Source organism: Petaurus breviceps, unplaced genomic scaffold, assembly GCF_028583685.1.
Source record: "Petaurus breviceps papuanus isolate PSGF00001 unplaced genomic scaffold, PetGlider_PUasm1.0 90734, whole genome shotgun sequence".
Taxonomy (NCBI): Eukaryota; Metazoa; Chordata; class Mammalia; order Diprotodontia; family Petauridae; genus Petaurus; species Petaurus breviceps.
The window spans coordinates 4,052,499-4,069,348 of record NW_027187327.1 but is presented as its reverse complement, the minus strand read 5'-3'; positions in this window follow the sequence as shown (position 1 = coordinate 4,069,348).

Here is a 16,850-nt window from a genome sequence, read left to right as displayed (position 1 = left end):
CCTCCTTTTTTTCCTCCCTCCCTCCTTTCCTTCCTTGTAGTTGCCTCAATGTGTGAACAGAAATTGAATAAATGAAGAGAGGTCAACTTCAAATTAATTCAGAAAGAAGCAGAAATGGAAACAAAAACAGAAGTGACAAGCCGGGGAGAAATGGAGTTGGACTTTACAAGCAAGATAATGACATGTAGAGAGGCAGTATGTTACAGTAGATAAAGAACTGACCTGGGAACCAGAAAGACGTCAACTCAAATCCCACCTGTCACAAACTGGTTCTGAGACCTTCAGCAAGTCACTAAACCTCCTCATGTGTATGTAAATGGCAATGACTCAGCCACCTTATACAGAAAATTAAGAGGACTCACAAGCCAGAGCTGAACTACCCCCCAGAGGATATTAGAGTACTTACCCTTTGGCCTGGAGGGCATGGAGCAGCTTAGGCAACTGGAGGAATCCATCAGATCTAGAACAAATCTTAGAGTTCATCTAACCAAGTCCCTCATTTTGTAAATAAGGAAAATGAAGTACATAGAGAGGTGACATGACATTCCTGAGGTCACCCTGATAGTAACTATCAAAGCCAGGATTTGAATCCAATACCCCATTCAAAGTCCAGACTCTTTTAAATCCACCAGCTCTGTCTCTACCTCTAGTGATGTCACACTCCTGTAAAATCCACTCAGGGCTTTGGTTACAGGGCATTATTTTTTTTAATATGCTGGACAGGGCTAATGCAGCCATGTTCCAGGGAACTATTATTCTCACCTATATGAAATTTTATTGTAAGTCATTCTCAGTTTAAATAAATGTCTTTCCAGCTCCACATGCCTGATGCTAAAAATAACATCTTAATGTAACTAGAAAAGCTTTCTGTAGGGCTTTACCACAGAGTTACAGAGTGTGAAGACTGCTAAGGTTCTCTACTGAATGTCAATCTGTCACTTCACATACATACTTTGAAATTATTTAATTGAAATCTGACACGAGAGCACACCAGAATCTTCAAAGCAGAGAATAATGTGACTGCTTAGACAAAAAGAAAAAAATCCCCACAAACCAAAAAACACAAGCTACTGGGAAATGGTCAGTGTCCTGGAAACAGCAGAATTTTTGTTGGTATGTAACATTTATTTTTACCTCCCTCCCTTCCCTGAGTTATAAGGGTACTTAGTTCAAAATATTCTATGTAAATTGAATAGTTTTTCTGTTTTCATTTGTTCAGTATTACCAAGTAAGAAGCCTGGGAGCAAAGCCAGCATTAAAATTTGCTAGGTGTTTTTAAATAAACTAAATTCTATTGAACTTTACATTTTAAATTAAATAAAATTTTTTAAACTAAATTTTATTTTTATAAAGATTCATAGACTACCCAATAAACATGATGAACCCAGGCTCATTTAAAACAAAACTCGGTATATAGTAGTCAATGTTTGCTTGACATTTGAAACATATTCCTTTGGTTAGTCTCCTTGTCTGGATCAAATTTCGGTCTTATCATGGTTGGCATAAACCAGCTACTGATTTCCTGTCTTGGCTACATCCCTGAGAACTCAATGATTAGCCAATAAATAGGTGGGCATACTAGATAATAGAAAAATGATAAGTAACAAAAAAGTAACATAAATAGATCAGAAGAGAAATCACAGGTTGGAGTTTGGTCCCTGTGAAGGAGTAAACACCTACAGGTAAGGTTCTGTTTTAACAGCAAGCAGCTAGCCTCTTAAACAGCAAGCAGCTAGCCTCTTAAACAATAAGCAGCAAGCCCTGGGGTTAGGTGGTTTGAGAAGCTGCCTCCAGTCTCAGGTCTGGGAGTTATAGAGCTAAGAAGTCAAGGTGCAGGTTTCAGGGACCCCAGCCACCAGAACTTTTACCCCCAAAATAGTGAGGGGAGTTGACTGAGCCCAGGAAGATGGAGGGAACCTCTGCTGACCAGGAATGCCAGACCCAGCTGTGCTATGAAGAGTGAGTGGCAGGGGGGAGAAAGAACCGGCACACGCTGTTGAGGGCAAAAGCAGTGGGGCAGAAAGGCCCTGGCTGTGGGCACTTACAGGAGTTTGGAGGTTTGGCTTTGGTTTCAGGCTAGAGGGGAAAACTGAAGATCTGGGGCAAGAGGTATCATTTTGCACACCACCCTGGCTAGAAGTAACTCCAAATAATTAAGCTGTTACCACAAAGAATGCACAGGCAAAGGAGAAAGAATCCAAACATAGAAACATATCATGGAAATAGAGATGACTAGAGTTCATCTTCAAGAGGAGTATACTGAAGTAAATAAACCCCCAAAGAGTAATCTTAAATGGTCACCTGCCCAAAAAGAATTTATAGAAGATCTTTAAAAAAATCACAAATTAAATCCGAAGCCTAAATTTGAAAGCATAGTATTGCATACAATTTAAGAAGCTTCAGAATTAATCTTCTGTTTTCTCAGCAAGCTAACATTTAGAGATTAGTAGAGATGTGAATTGCAATGAGAAAAACCAAATATGAAGGCTCTGTATCTGTTTCACTGAAAAAGAGTATATCTCTTCACAAAGAAAGCCTATTGATTTTTCTACTGAGTTTGCAGATGTGTTTGAGGAACTCAGCAGAATAAATTAAAGTGAAAAGAGGAGGCAAATGGGAAATAACCAGTTCAGAAAAAATTCAAGGAATCTGTAGATACAGAAGACGCTCATTGGTGCATCTGCCAAGTCATAAATTTAGCAGATACTTCATCCCTCTCCAAGGTAGAAAGCTAAAGGAAATCTGGTAAAATAAGGTTCTTCTAAAATAAGATGGGTCTGATAACCCATTTCAAAGCTCACTTAGAGTTTAAACAGACTTGGGGGCTACTTATTTTGTGATTTCAAGGGTCCACTCTTATTTCTCCATCCCCCACCCTCTGAAAAAAATATCTCCCTGACTGAAACCTGAATTACACAAATAAAATCATGGATTTAGGATTGAAATAGACCCAGGAGGCCAACAAAGTCTAATGCTCTCATTTTACAGATGGAGAAACTGAGACCCAGGGAGGTTAAGTGATATGCATAAGGTCACATAGGAAATAAGTAAAAGGAGAAGAATTTGAAACCACATCTTTTGACTCTAGGCAGGTAGATGGCACAGTAGATAGAATATACTGGACCTGGAGTCAGGAAGACTCATCATCCTGTGTTCAAATCTGGCCTCGGACACTTATTTTCTGACCCAGGGCAAGTCCCTTAATCCTGCCTGCCTCAGTTTCCTCATCTGTGTAAAGGTAGGTAAAAGGCCTGGACAAAGGGTGGTTGCAATGAAAATAGAAAGTAAAAATGGATGTGAGAGACATTGTGAAAACAGATTTGTAGGACTTAGCAATCAATTAGAGATGGTGTTAAAGATTCATCAATTAATAAGCAATTTTTTTAGTGTCAGGCACTTTGCAAGGCACTGGGGATTTAGAGGCAAAAACAAAGTAATCTTTGCCCACCAGGAGCTTATGTTTTATTTAGGAAGAGTGATCTTTCCAGGATTTTCAGCCTAGATGATTGGGTGGAATAATAGTGCTATTAAAAGATATAAGGAAATTAAGATGGATTTTGAAGGAAATTTATTTTTATAGGTGTCAGGCTTGAGGCTTTAGTGGCATATGCAGGTTAGAATGGTAATTATACAATTGGAAATTTCAATCTGGAGCCCAGGAAGGAGCCCAAGGCTAGACATAAGTTTAGCAAACTCTGTTTAGCAACATAGACATGATTGTTGAAGCTTTGGAAATGGATGAGATCACCAGTGGAAAGGATAATGAGACAGAGAAGAAAAGAGAATATGAATTTGGGATGTAGATACAGGAGCATCAGCAGTAAGAACTCATATTTTTATGATGCTTTCAGTTTTAAAAAGGCCTTTTCTTTGCCCACAACAATCCTGTGGATTAGGACGTGAGTTATCATCCCCATTTTATTGATGAGGAAATGGAGGTTCAGAGAGATTATGTTGCTTTCTTTGGTAAAAAGCAGCAAAGTCAAGATTTGAACCTAGGTCTCCTGAAATCACAGGATTTGGACAATCCTTTGTCTTGATCTCAAATAAGATTTTTGTTTGCTTGTTTTTTTGTCCCCTGAGTGATTTCATCAATGTAAGGAAACTCTTGGTGTACAAATTCTCACTTTTGATAAAACCAACAAGGATCAGCAGCAATTCTTCTTTAACTTCCAGTGTCAGAGTTGTTAGAGGCATTGAAAAATTAAGAAACTTGCCCATGGTTCACAGCCAGTATGTTTCAAAGGCAGGCCTGAGACCAAGTCCCAACACTAATTGTTGCCTTAAAAAAAAAAGTTCGCCCTTTAAAAAATTAATTAATTAATTTAGTTTTAGTTTTCAACATTCACTTTTACAAAATTTTTGAGTTTTAAATTCTCCCTCTTCCCCAAAAGTCATGCAATCTGATATAAGTTATACATGTACAATCATATTAAACATATTTCCACATTAGTCATGTTGTGAAAGAGGAATCAGAACAAAAGGGGAAAAGCACAAGAAAGAAAAACAAAAGCAAAAAAAAAGAGAAAGAAAAAGTAGTATTCTTCAATCTGCATTCAGACTCCATAGTTCTTTCTCTGGATGTGGATAGCATTTTCCATTATGGGTCTTTTTGGAACTGACTTAGATCATTGCATTGCTGAGAAGAGCTAAGTCTATCAAGGTTGCTGTTACTGCAAACAATGCTCTCCTGGTTCTGCTCAGTTCACTCAGCATCACAATATATGTAAGTCTTTCCAGGTTTTTCTAAAGTCTGCTTGCTCATCAATTCTTATGGAACAATAGTATACAATTGTATTCATATACCACAACTTGTTCAGCCATTTCTCAATTGATTGACTTTCTAATTCTTGGTTCCCACAAAAAAAAACCCAACAACTGCTCTATATATATTTAGTACACATGGGTCCTTTTGCCTTTTTTATGATCTCTTTGAAATATAGTAATCATTAAATATCATATTTTGACCAAAGTCTGAATTAATGAAATAGACTGCTTTGCCTTGCTTTAAAAAGGCCTTGTCCTGTGTCAGCAACTCCAGAGCATCCTGAGATCATAAATTCCAAATGAACCCTGCTTTGTCTTTGCTTTCTGAGTAAGGTTGAAGAATACCTCTTCTTATGTCAACAAAGCCAGATGATGCTTACTTTATGGCCCTTAAGGATGAGACCCTTAACTTGAGGCATTAACTTGAGTAATAGGACTTTTTCTTATCTTAATATTTTTGAACTTATACTATGTTATAAAATGTTAATGGTAAAGAAAAAACAGATATCCTGGATCATAATTTCAATTGACTCTTTGTCAACTCTTGTTTTATTATATTTACCATCTATTCAATTAAGAAAATTCCTTTCTCATACAATGATTAAACATTTATGGAGCTCATAAATTTGTGTGACACAGCCACCATGAATTGGGATGGTCCTAAAATGTATTTAAGGTTTTTCATTTCTTTGTTCAATAGCCTTAGGCTGGCTCCTTGTCCAAGTCTCTAGTCTTAAGGGAATAAGGAATAAATGCTGCAACTGTACTATGTGTTTGTCTCCTTTAACTAAACTTTTAAAAAAGGTTGACAGATATAAACCTAGTAGAGGTATTGCTGGATCAAAGGGTATGCACATTTCATACCCTTCTGGGTATTAACTGCTTCCTTTTATCCACTATCCCATGCTGCCTCTCAAGTAGGCATGACATTGAAATAGATCACTCTCTGCAATAACCTGATGTTGCTATTTTATTCAACAGATTAATCCTATAGGTGAATCATCATGGCTTCAATTCAGAGTTATGCTTTATTTAACCATAATTATCTATTTTAAGTTTTTTTCTTTTGGAATTTCACAACTCTTAGTTTTTAAAACAAAGAAATGCAAAGCTCAGGGGTGTCTAGGTGGTGTAGTGAATAGAGCACCGGCCCTCGAATCAGGAGGACCTGAGTTCAAATCTGGCCTCAGACACTTAACAAAAAACTAGCTGTGTGACCTTGGGCAGGTCACTTAACCCCAATTGCCCTCCTAAAAAAAGCAAAAAAAAAAATGCAAAGCTCCTTGAGATAAAATGATAGCAAATTCCTTATGATTTGTGAGCATGTTCTCTCAATTATTCACTACTTTATCTAGTACTAACTCAAAGGGAAATTGTGTAGTAGGAAGAGTATGCTCTAATGCCCTTTTTCTCCTTTCCTGTTTTCTAATTCTCTACTGTGACAGGTGACCCAAGTCCGAAATCTCTCTCCCTTCTCATCTTGCTCAATTTCCCATAAATAGCTTTCAACTAGCTACTGAGGAAAATTTTTATACTCTAGTTGAAATGCTTAATAAGGGCTTAATGTATTATCCCTCTCTCCAAGGACTTTGAATTTTCAGAGGAGACTTATTAACTCTAATAAATTAATCTTTGGTGCTGTAATTTCAGATATCAGTGACAAGTGCCTATGGGATATATTTTTTTGTTGTAAATTTCTTCCTGGAACACTAGATAGATAGATATCTCCCTTGTTGTCCTTGTGTGCTGGTATTGCACATTCCATTCAATGCTAGCAGGGCACTGAATTGGAAATAATTGAATTGGAATCAAATTAGAATTGTAAAATTTGAAGTCCTAAATAATTTCATGAAAGCAACAAGATTGGATGATCATATATGTCATTTAAAAGATTTTAAGAATTCTGCCTTCTGTGGTATTTTAAAATATTTAGTTTGGGCAGAGATTCTTAAAATCTTGCCTGCTTTTACTGGCAACACAGTAAACCTTGTCTCTGACTGAAAGAAGGCTTGGGTGGCTGAATTCTCTCAAGGCAGACCCTCGCCCTGTACGCTAGCATCTCCGGGTTCCTAGCACCCCTGGACCACAATATACCTTGGTAGCCCTGTTACAGGGAATTACTCCCTAAGTTATCTCCCTTCTTCAGCCAAGAGTAGAAGTTATGTAAGCCTCCCCTCTCTTTCTATTCTTTTCTCACTCTATAGTTGGAGTCAATCTCCAAGCACCTAGGAAGCCTTGGAGATGCTTTTTGGGTCTGACACTCTCAGGCTCTTGGTCTAGCAGTTCAATTTGAATCCAAGGACCCAGGCACACTTTCTGCTGCATATGGGATAGATACCCTATCCAGAAGCACATGCCCAATTCTCTTGGAAGTTAGGGAATTAGGAAAACTTCAGGTGCTTTTTGGTTTCCCAAGGCTTACCTCTACACACCAGCATCCTCCTTCATGGAGGGACTCCCTGTCCCCATAACCATACCTGCAGGTACCTGCAGGATCCCTCTTCTCTTCAGGCCTTGTCACCACCATATCCTCACAGACAAACTCAGCCAAGATTTCCCTGGGACTTGCCCCTAGGTTAGAACTGGAAAAAGCTTGGTCTCTAAGACCTAGAAAAGGAAAACTTTGTGCCTGGCCTAAATATGATTTAGAGGATCAAGAAAATTGTTATGTCTGGCCTCAATACAACCTAGAGAACCAAGAAAAATTGTAAAAGTTCAAAAAAAAAGAATTCTTAAGATTCTTCTTTCTATAGTCCTGGCTTTGACCAGGCTAAGGCTATAGTGAAAAGCCAGAATAGCTAAAAACATATTAGCAGATTCTGGAGGTTTTATGATTGATCATTAAGGAGTTTTGAAAAACCTCCTTACAATCCTTGTCACTACCTTCCCTTGAGTCAAGAGGGTATCTCAGCACAGGGACTGCAAACAGTCCCTAGTCTTTCTCATCCCAGATCAGACTAGGAGAAGAGGGTTTTATTCTTTCCCCACCTACAAATTCACCCTCCTCCACCGAAAAAGGAAGGAGGGGGTGGGGGGCAGTAAGTATAGCAGGGTCCTACTGGTAATAGTCCTGAGCCCTGGGGCAACCTGTAGCCCACCCAGAAAGCCTGGGAGTATCACCCAGGTCCAGCACATCCTGCCCCCCCACACCAACCCAGCAGCTGTGGGTATAATGGGTCAAGGTAAAGAAGCCAGTCAGTCAGCATTTGTACTTGGTAAGCCAGCCCATCCTTCTATCAATAATTTTATATGATCTGGAAATGCAATTGATGTCAACTGGGGTTTATTGTTTGTGTTACAGCTAAAACAATTTGGCTCTCACTTATAAAAATTGTAAGATTGTTGGTTATTGTTTTAATGCTAAATCCTAAATCTGGTCATTGATTATTGTGTGTGTGGAAAGGAGGGGATGAAGTGAAAGCCTTATCCAGATTGGTTCTACCCATTCAGAACAGTCCTCAGGACTAGTCAAAAGGCACAACCCATAGCAGTTCTAAGGGTAGATGGTGTGGATAGGAAGCTTCTTCTCTGGGGTCCCTGTTGACCCCCTTTTATTTTGTAAACTTGCCAAAAAGTTTTTTTTGGGTTATGGGGTCCCTAAACAATGAACTTGGCTTGCTGAGAATTTGCAAGTATATAGAAATTATGACTAACAATTGGCTTTTACACCAGAACAAATTTAAATTTGAGATGTAAATCCTGGTAAATTTTTCCCTATGCTATGATTAGTGAAACTTGCTGTTTGAGATAAAAGCTCATGGGACCATAATTGATTTTATTTTGAGTTGTCTGATGGATCATAATAATCCATCAATAATCAATAGTCAGCAATCTACCATCTGAGATAAATGCCACAAGCTACTCAGAGAAAATGTGATACAGGTGGGAGGTCTGCATCTGGAAAAGCTGAGAGGATAATTTTAACCTCAGTCTAAATGGGATCCTCCTGGCTCAGTTTCCCCATTGTGTTCCTTTGAAAAGGAAAGTTATCCACCTGGCTATTCCTGAGTCTGATTATGGGTTAAAATTGACAAATCACATCCCTGCTTTATCCTTTTATAGCAAAATTCTATAATCAGAGCAAATGGTCAGTAAAAAGTATAAGCACAATGCAAGTGAGATCTTGCTGTTTTGACCTGAACATGTAGTCATTCCATATCCCAAAACAACTGAAATTAAATTGGAAACATCTTCAGTTTGGTTTGGAGAAGAGAATTTCAATACAGTCAATTTTCTTTGAGGGAGGTAACCTATTTGGCCTAATCATTACTCAAGTATTCTCCCAAGCCTTTTGTTATAATTGGAGTAAAAGTCAGTCTTCCCTGGCAAATTCATCTGTATAATTATTGAACCCAGGGGTGGTATATTTCTACCTGCAAAAGTATTGCTACTTCCCCATAGCATCTGATCTTCCTCTGAGTGGAAACTTTTGAGATGGTAACAAGATCAGATAATCCTATAAAGTCAAATGTAAATAATTCTAATGGGGCACTTGCTTTCTTTCCTAGTTTTCCCCCATTCAGACAGCACTTTTATTTCTCCCTATATTTGGGCCCTCCATATTGAACTAGCTTGTCAGACTTGTGATTTCCAGACTACAGAGCATTCACCTACAGTTGGTAGCAAATAGTACATGCCAGTCCAAGTGCCCCATCAAGCCTGTGCTCAGTTCCAGTTAACCTCTCTGGGACCCCCTTGAGGCAGGGACAACTCTATCCTCCTTGCTAGCAAAAAGCAATTTCAAAAGCTGAGACCTTCATTCCTTACCTTTGGGTTCCATTTGTTTGAAGGGGAATGATGGGGTGCTAATGATTGACCCCTAAAAAGACCATGTCTTTGGGACCTGGACCCTAAAGACCTGGACCCCAAAGGCCCTGAACTCAGATCTCTGGCATTTGCCTGAGGTACCTGGCCCATCCCAGTCAATAATCCTTTCAACTGTCCTTTTTCTGGGGCTCTTTCCACCACTTAACTCCTTCCATTGTCTGCACCTGGCCCACCCCAGGCTCTTATCCACTCCTTAATTCCATTCAGATCTTCCCACAGTATTTCAGTAAAAATGTATAAACTTTATTCTCATTAAATGTGCAGACTCTTAAAATCTTATCTGCTTTTATTTTGGACACAATGAACCTTGCCTCTGAAAGAAGAAAAAAAAATGCTTAGTTTGATTTTTTTCAACAGGTATTTGAATTTCTTAAATATATATATAAAATGTATTAACTTACATTGCAGAAAGCTAAATGAAAATGGAGTCAACGTTAATTTAGAAAAGCACTTTTACCCCTAACTTATATGCCTACTTTGGTAAATATTAAATCTTTAACCATAAGGGCTCATTTTACAAGTCAGAGCCTCATAGATTTTTTTTTTAAAGATTCTTCAGCCTGTAATTGTCCATTTTATATCAAATACAAAATTTAGAAATAGTAAGGGGTATTTAAGAACTTAAATTCTCTGAAGTTTCAAGTGAAATATGGGTTCCTAATTTAATGATCTTCTTATACCTCTATTATTGTTAATATCAGAATCATAAGGTTTCAGCTGATTTTAATTGATTTTTGGAAAAGTAAACTTTAAGAGGCTCTACTAAGTTATATTGAGGTCTGCTTTATAAAAGACTGTAGCAAGAACTTTTAAAAATCTAAAAATGATATAGTACCAGAGAAACAATTGTACTGAAAAGTCTCTTCAGAACTACCCTGATAATGAGACCCATGCCAGAATATCCAAGAGAAAATGTTTCCAGAGGTTACAAGTGACATTTGAGATTTGAGATTAAATGTGCTGATTAAATAAATATTTGGAGTCACTCAGGTACTAGGAGACTAGATGTTAGTTAATGATGTTGATCATTATTATCATTATACTTTGATTTTTGCTTAACTGTATGTCTGCTGAGTTTTATTAGTTGTCTTGAGACATGTAAATCTCCCTTCTAAACTTAGTTCATGGTTTTAGATAGTCCCACTATGACTTGTGATATGATTAATCAGTCTTGTTATTCTTTTTAGACTTTGTATTAGTTACTGTGTTAAATAAAGCCTGTTCTTAACTTAAGTTGGAGAAACTTGTATTAATGCACTCCATTGTTGATAATGATTATGTAAAAGATTTTATAAGAGTGGCTCATAGAAAAGTGATCATATATATTTGCATATGCATATATATGTATACATGTGCATGTATATATGTATGTGTGTGTGTGTATATATATATATATATGATCAAAATGGGGGGAATTGAGAAGATCAAGATCAATCCTATATAATTTTCTTATTTATTCTATTTACAATTAATTGATTTTGTCCTATAACTGTTTTTGTCCTTAAGTCATGGTTCTTTTTTTTTTTTTAAGCAATCAGGGTTAAGTAACTTGCTCAAGGTTACACGGCCAGTTATTTCTGGGTGTGGTGCTGAGTGTCTGAGCCCAGGATTCGATCTCCAGGTTATCCTGACACTGGAGCCAGTGCTCTTACTTGCTGTGCTACCTGGCCACCCCATTAAGTCATGGCTCTTTGTATTTGAACTTAGTTCAGAATTCAGTTGGTCTGCAATTGGTTAATTTTAGAAATCCATATCTCACTGGTCTAGTCTTTCCTCAAGGAATTTAGCTGAACTTGAGGAATTCATGACAATTCTATTAGGGTCTCATGTCTTTATACCACCAGCCATCCTTCAAGGATGTCTGGTTTGTTGTCCAAGAAGGGCTTGTCTGTTATTTTTTTGACCCTTCCCTTGAGCTCAAACAATGAGCACTTCTTGGGGCTTGTGGGGGACGGAGGGAGTTGCCATTACAAAACTTCCAACCAATCATGTTGTTCCCAGTTATGCTGTTTTCAGTCCTATGATGTCATCTACCCTGTTCTGTTTTTCGTTTTGTAATTCCCAAAACCTATAAAAGGGAAACTGTCCTTTTGCTCAAGGGTCTTTGGCATAAAGGAAGGCATACCATTGATTCTTTTATTGACAAACATCATGCCTCTGTTAATAAGTGTTATCTTGCTTAGAAAATTGCCTTAGTAACCCTTTGGTTAAATTTCACTCCTGGAAGCAGCCCTTCTCCAGCTAGCACCTGAGACCCTTTTCCATCTCTACCCTTTAGGAAACTTAAGTTAGAGATTCTTTTTTTTTTCACATTGAATGTTAGTCATGTTGTAAAGTATTATAACCAATGAGCTGCACAATGAGAAAGAAGCAATAAAGCAAAACAAAACACAAAGAGAGCAAATAGTTTGCTTCAATATGCAGACTCTGTAGTTCTTTCTCAGGATGTGGATATCCCTTTCCATCATGAGTCTTTTCTAGCTCTCTTCTAACCTTGTATTGCTGAGAGGAGTCCAGTCTATCAAAGTTAGTTGTCACACATAAGATGTGTCTGTAATTGTGTACAAAGTTCTCCTGGTTCTGCTCTCATCACTCAGCATCAGTCTATATAAACCTCTCCAAGTTATTATGAAGTATGTCTACTCCTCATTTCTTATAGCACAATAGTATTCCATTATATTCATATACCACAACTTGTTTAGCCATTCCCCAATTGATGAACATCCCCTTGATTTCCAATTCTTTGCTACCACATAAAGAACTACTATAAATATTTTTGTACATATGGGTCTTTTTCCCACTTCTGTGATTTCTTTGGGATACAGCCTCAGAAGTGGTATTGCTGGGGCAAAGGGTATACACTTATTTATAATCCTTTGGGCATAGTTCCAGACTGCTCTTCAGAATAGTTGGATCAGTTCACAACTCCACCAACAAAGCAATAGTGTTTCAATTCTTCCATATCCTCTCCAGCATTTATCATTTTCCTGTTTTGTCATGTTAGCCAATCTGACCTGCGAGATGTGGTACCTCAGAGTTATTTTGATTTGCATTTCTCTAATCAATAGTGATTTAGAGCATTTTTTCATATGCTTATAAATATCTTTAATTTCTTCCTCTGAAAACCGTCTGTTCATATCCTTAGACCATTTATCAATTGGGGAATGACTTGTATTCTTACAGATCTAACTCAATTCTCCATATATTTTAGAAATGAGGCTTTTATCAGAAACAATGGTTGTAAAAATTCTTTCCCAATTTCCCACTTCCCTCCTAATTTTGGTTACATTGACTTTTTTTGTACAAAATATTTTCAATTTAATGTAACCAAAATTATCCATTTTGCAAATCATAATGCTCTTTAACTCTTGTTTGGTCATAAAATCTTCCCTTCTTCATAAATCTGACAGGTAAACTATACCTTGCTCTCCCAGATTGCTTACAGTATCAGCATTTATACCTAGATCATGCACCCATTTAGACTTGATTTAGATCAGGGATTCTTAATCAGGACTCTATGAACTTAATTGCTTGCTTATTTGTTTTTAATTCAATAAGTATCTCAATGTAAATGATTTCCTTTTAAATTATATTTAGTTTAAATTTTTTTTAATGCTTTATTGACTTCTGGTTTACATTATTCATTTCCACCAGATTTTGAGTTACAAATTATTTCCCTATTTTTCCCATACTCACTGCCCCAAAATAGAGGTCCCATAGGATATCCCCTCCTCCAATCTGCTCTCTCCCATATCTTCTCCCATGCCCCCTTCAATTTTCCAGTAGGGCATGGTGGATCTCTATGCCCCAATGCCTATATATGTTATTTTCCAATTACATGTAAAATAGTATTTATATATTTTTAAACATTTGATTTTAAAACTTTGAATTCCAGATTCATTCCCTTCCTCCCTTGTCACCCACCCTTACTGGGAATATAAGCAGTTCAGTATAGGTTGTACATGTGTAGCTATGCAAAACATTACCATGGTAGATATATTGTAAAAGACTTATATTTCCCTCCCTCCTATCCCACCTCACACTTGTTCTATTCTCTACTTTGATCCCGTCCCTTTTCAAAAGTGGGTGCTTCCAACTTCCCTCCCCCCCAGCCTGCCCTCCCTTCCATCATCCCCCCTCTCATCCCCTTTCCCCCTACTCTCTTGTAGGGTGAGATACCCTATTTAGTGTGTATGTCATTCCCTCCCTGAGCCAAATTCAAGGAGAATAAGGTTTTGCCTTTTTGCCTTCCTGTTCTTCCCCTCCATTATAACCATTTCCCTTGCTTCTTCTATATGAGTTTACCCCATTCTGTCTCTCCTCATCTCCTCTCATTATATTCCTCTCTCACCTCTTAATTTCTCCTTTTAAGTATCATCCCTTCCTATTAAATTGGTCCTGTGCCCTCTATCTATGTATACCTGTAAACATAAATACACACATTCACATGTGTTCTTATGCCCATATATCCTCCTATATAGACATATATACATACATACATACATATATATATATATATATATATATATATATATATATATACACACACATATATTTCTATTCCCTTCAACTATTTTCCTACTGAGAAAAGTTTTATAAGTTACAATTATCATTTTTCCACATAGGAATGTAAATAGTTCAACTTTGATAAGTTTCTTATGATTTCTTTTCCCTGATCACCTTCTCATGCTTCTCTTGCTTCTTGTATCTGAAATGTCAAATTGTCTATTCAACTCTGGTTTTTTCATCAAGAATACTTGAAAGTCCACTGAATGACCATATTTTCCCCTGAAACATGATACTCAGTTTTGCTGGGTAGGTGGGTCTTGGTTTTAATCCCAGCTCCTTTGCCCTCCGGAATATCATATTTCAAACCCTTCAATCCCTCAGTGTAGAAGCTGCCAGATCCTGGGTTATCCTGATTGCGTTTCCACAATATTCAAATTGTTTCTTCCTGGCTGCTTGTAATATTCCCTCCTTGATTTGGCAATTCCGGAACCTGGCTATAATATTCCTAGGAGTTTTCTTTTTGGGATCTTTTTTTCAGGAGGTGATTGGTGGATTCTTTCAACCTCTATTTTGCCCTCTGGTTCTAAAACATTACGGCAGTTTTCCTTGAGAATTTCTTGGAGGATGATTTCTAGGTTCTTTCTTTGATGATGGCTTTCAGGTAGTCCAATAACTTTTAAATTATCTATTTTCCAGGTCAATGGTTTTTCCAATGAGATATTTCTCATTGCCTTCTATTCTTTCATTTGTTTGGATCTGTTTAACAGCATATTGATTTCTCATAAAGTCACTAGCTCCCATTTGCTCCAATCTAATTCTGAAGGAATGATTCTCCTCAGTGAGCTTTTAAGATTCTTTTTCCATCTGGAAAACTTGGCTTTTTAAGGCATTCTTCTCCTCATTGCCCTTTTCAGCCTCTTTTGCCATTTAGTTAGTCCATTTTTCAAGGTGTTATTTTCCTCAATCAGGCTGTTGACTCTCATTTCATCATTTTCTTTTATTGTTCTCATTTCTCTTCCCAATTTTTCTTCTACTTCTCTTATTTGCTTCTTAAGGTCCTCTATGGCCTGTAACCAGCTCATATTTTTCTTTGAACCTTTTGGTGCAGGAGTTCTGACTTCACTTTCTTCCTCCTTTTCCATGCTTTGATTCTTTTTGTCACCAAAATAGGAGTGAGAGGTTGGGGTACTCTGTTTATTTTGCTTCCTTTGCCTGCTCATGTCTCCACTTAGTCACTTGACCCCTGGGCTTTTTGCCACAGTAGGACTCTGCCACCAGACAGGGGAGCTTCGTCCCAAACTCTGGGGTTTTCTCAGCTGCTGAAGGTATTAGTTGGGTGCCCTCTCTGAACCCTCCACACACTCTGGCAAGCTGGTCGCACACCCCAGGACCTCTACGCTAGACCACAATCCAGATCCAAGCAAGTAAAAGCAAAAAGTTAAAGTTAAAAAAAAAAAGTAAAAAAAAAAGTGATTACCCCTCAGACTGGTTGCTTGTTCCCTTACACTCTGTAGGCCAGGAGCTGAAGCTACTAGTGGGGGCTGCTCCTCAGCAGCTTCTTGCCCCGGGGGGCAAAAGGAGATGCACTCCCAACTACTGGATCCCAAAGTCCACACTGCACTGACCTCTTACTTTGTCCTTAGCATCTATGTGTTGATAATTCTGGAAAACCACAGGTGCTGGTGATCTGAAGTCCCTCCAGCGGGTGGTTGGTCAAGCCCGCCCTGGGGCTAAAACCTTTGGCTTGCATTCAGCCTAGGTCAGCTCCCAGAGCACTGAGCTGGCTGATTCCTGCCAGTCTGCCAGGATGTCCTCAGTGGGAAGTTAGCTTCTTTGTGTCATTTTGTGGGTTCTGTAGCTCCAAAGTTTGTTCAGAGTCCCTTTTTACATGAATTCTACTTAGTTCATCTTATACATTTAAAAACATTATTCTGAGAAGAGTCTCATGGGTTCTTTAGACTGCCCAAAGAGTCCATGACAAAAAAAAAAAAAGCTGAATATCTCTACCTAGTCATTACTGTTCTGGGATGTGGATGTGAGGGATAACTTGCAGTGAAGTTTCTCCATTCTGAAACATCAAATTTAGAGTGGCTTCAGCATCCACTAGGCCTAAGTTTAGACATCACCTAACCTTACAGGAATCTGGGACTTAGAGCAACGCAGACCCTCCCCAGGGCCGCCCCAGCACAAGATATGCCAAATAAGGACAAAACAGCTTTCCTGGCCTTGCAGTGGACACCCACATGTTTCCGTGTTCTTTGTCTCCAAAATAAATTCCTGCACTTAGATTGTGAGCCTGCCTCTCCACCAATGGGAGTGAAGGCCAGTTGGGGGTTGGGGTTTCTGTGTTAGGAAGTATATAACCACAGGCTTGCTATTACATGTTGCTCTCCCTGGCAGATGCCATTTGAGCGACAGGGGCAAGGACCTTTCTCATGAGAAAGAATAAAGACCTTTTCTGATCTCAGACTCAGACTCTGAACTCTTCCATGGATAAAAGCACTCCTGATTCTAGAAGGTTAATTTGTACAGAGCTGGCACAATGGATAGAGCACCAGGAAGTCAGGAAAATTCATCTTCCTGAGTTCAAATTTGACTTCAGACACTTACTGTGTGACCTTAGGCAAGTCACTTAACCCTGTTTGTCTCAATTTTCTCATCTGAGCTGGAGAAGGAAATGGCAAACACTCCAGTATCTTTGCCAAGAAAACCACAAATGGGACCATGAAAAGTCAGACACAACTGAG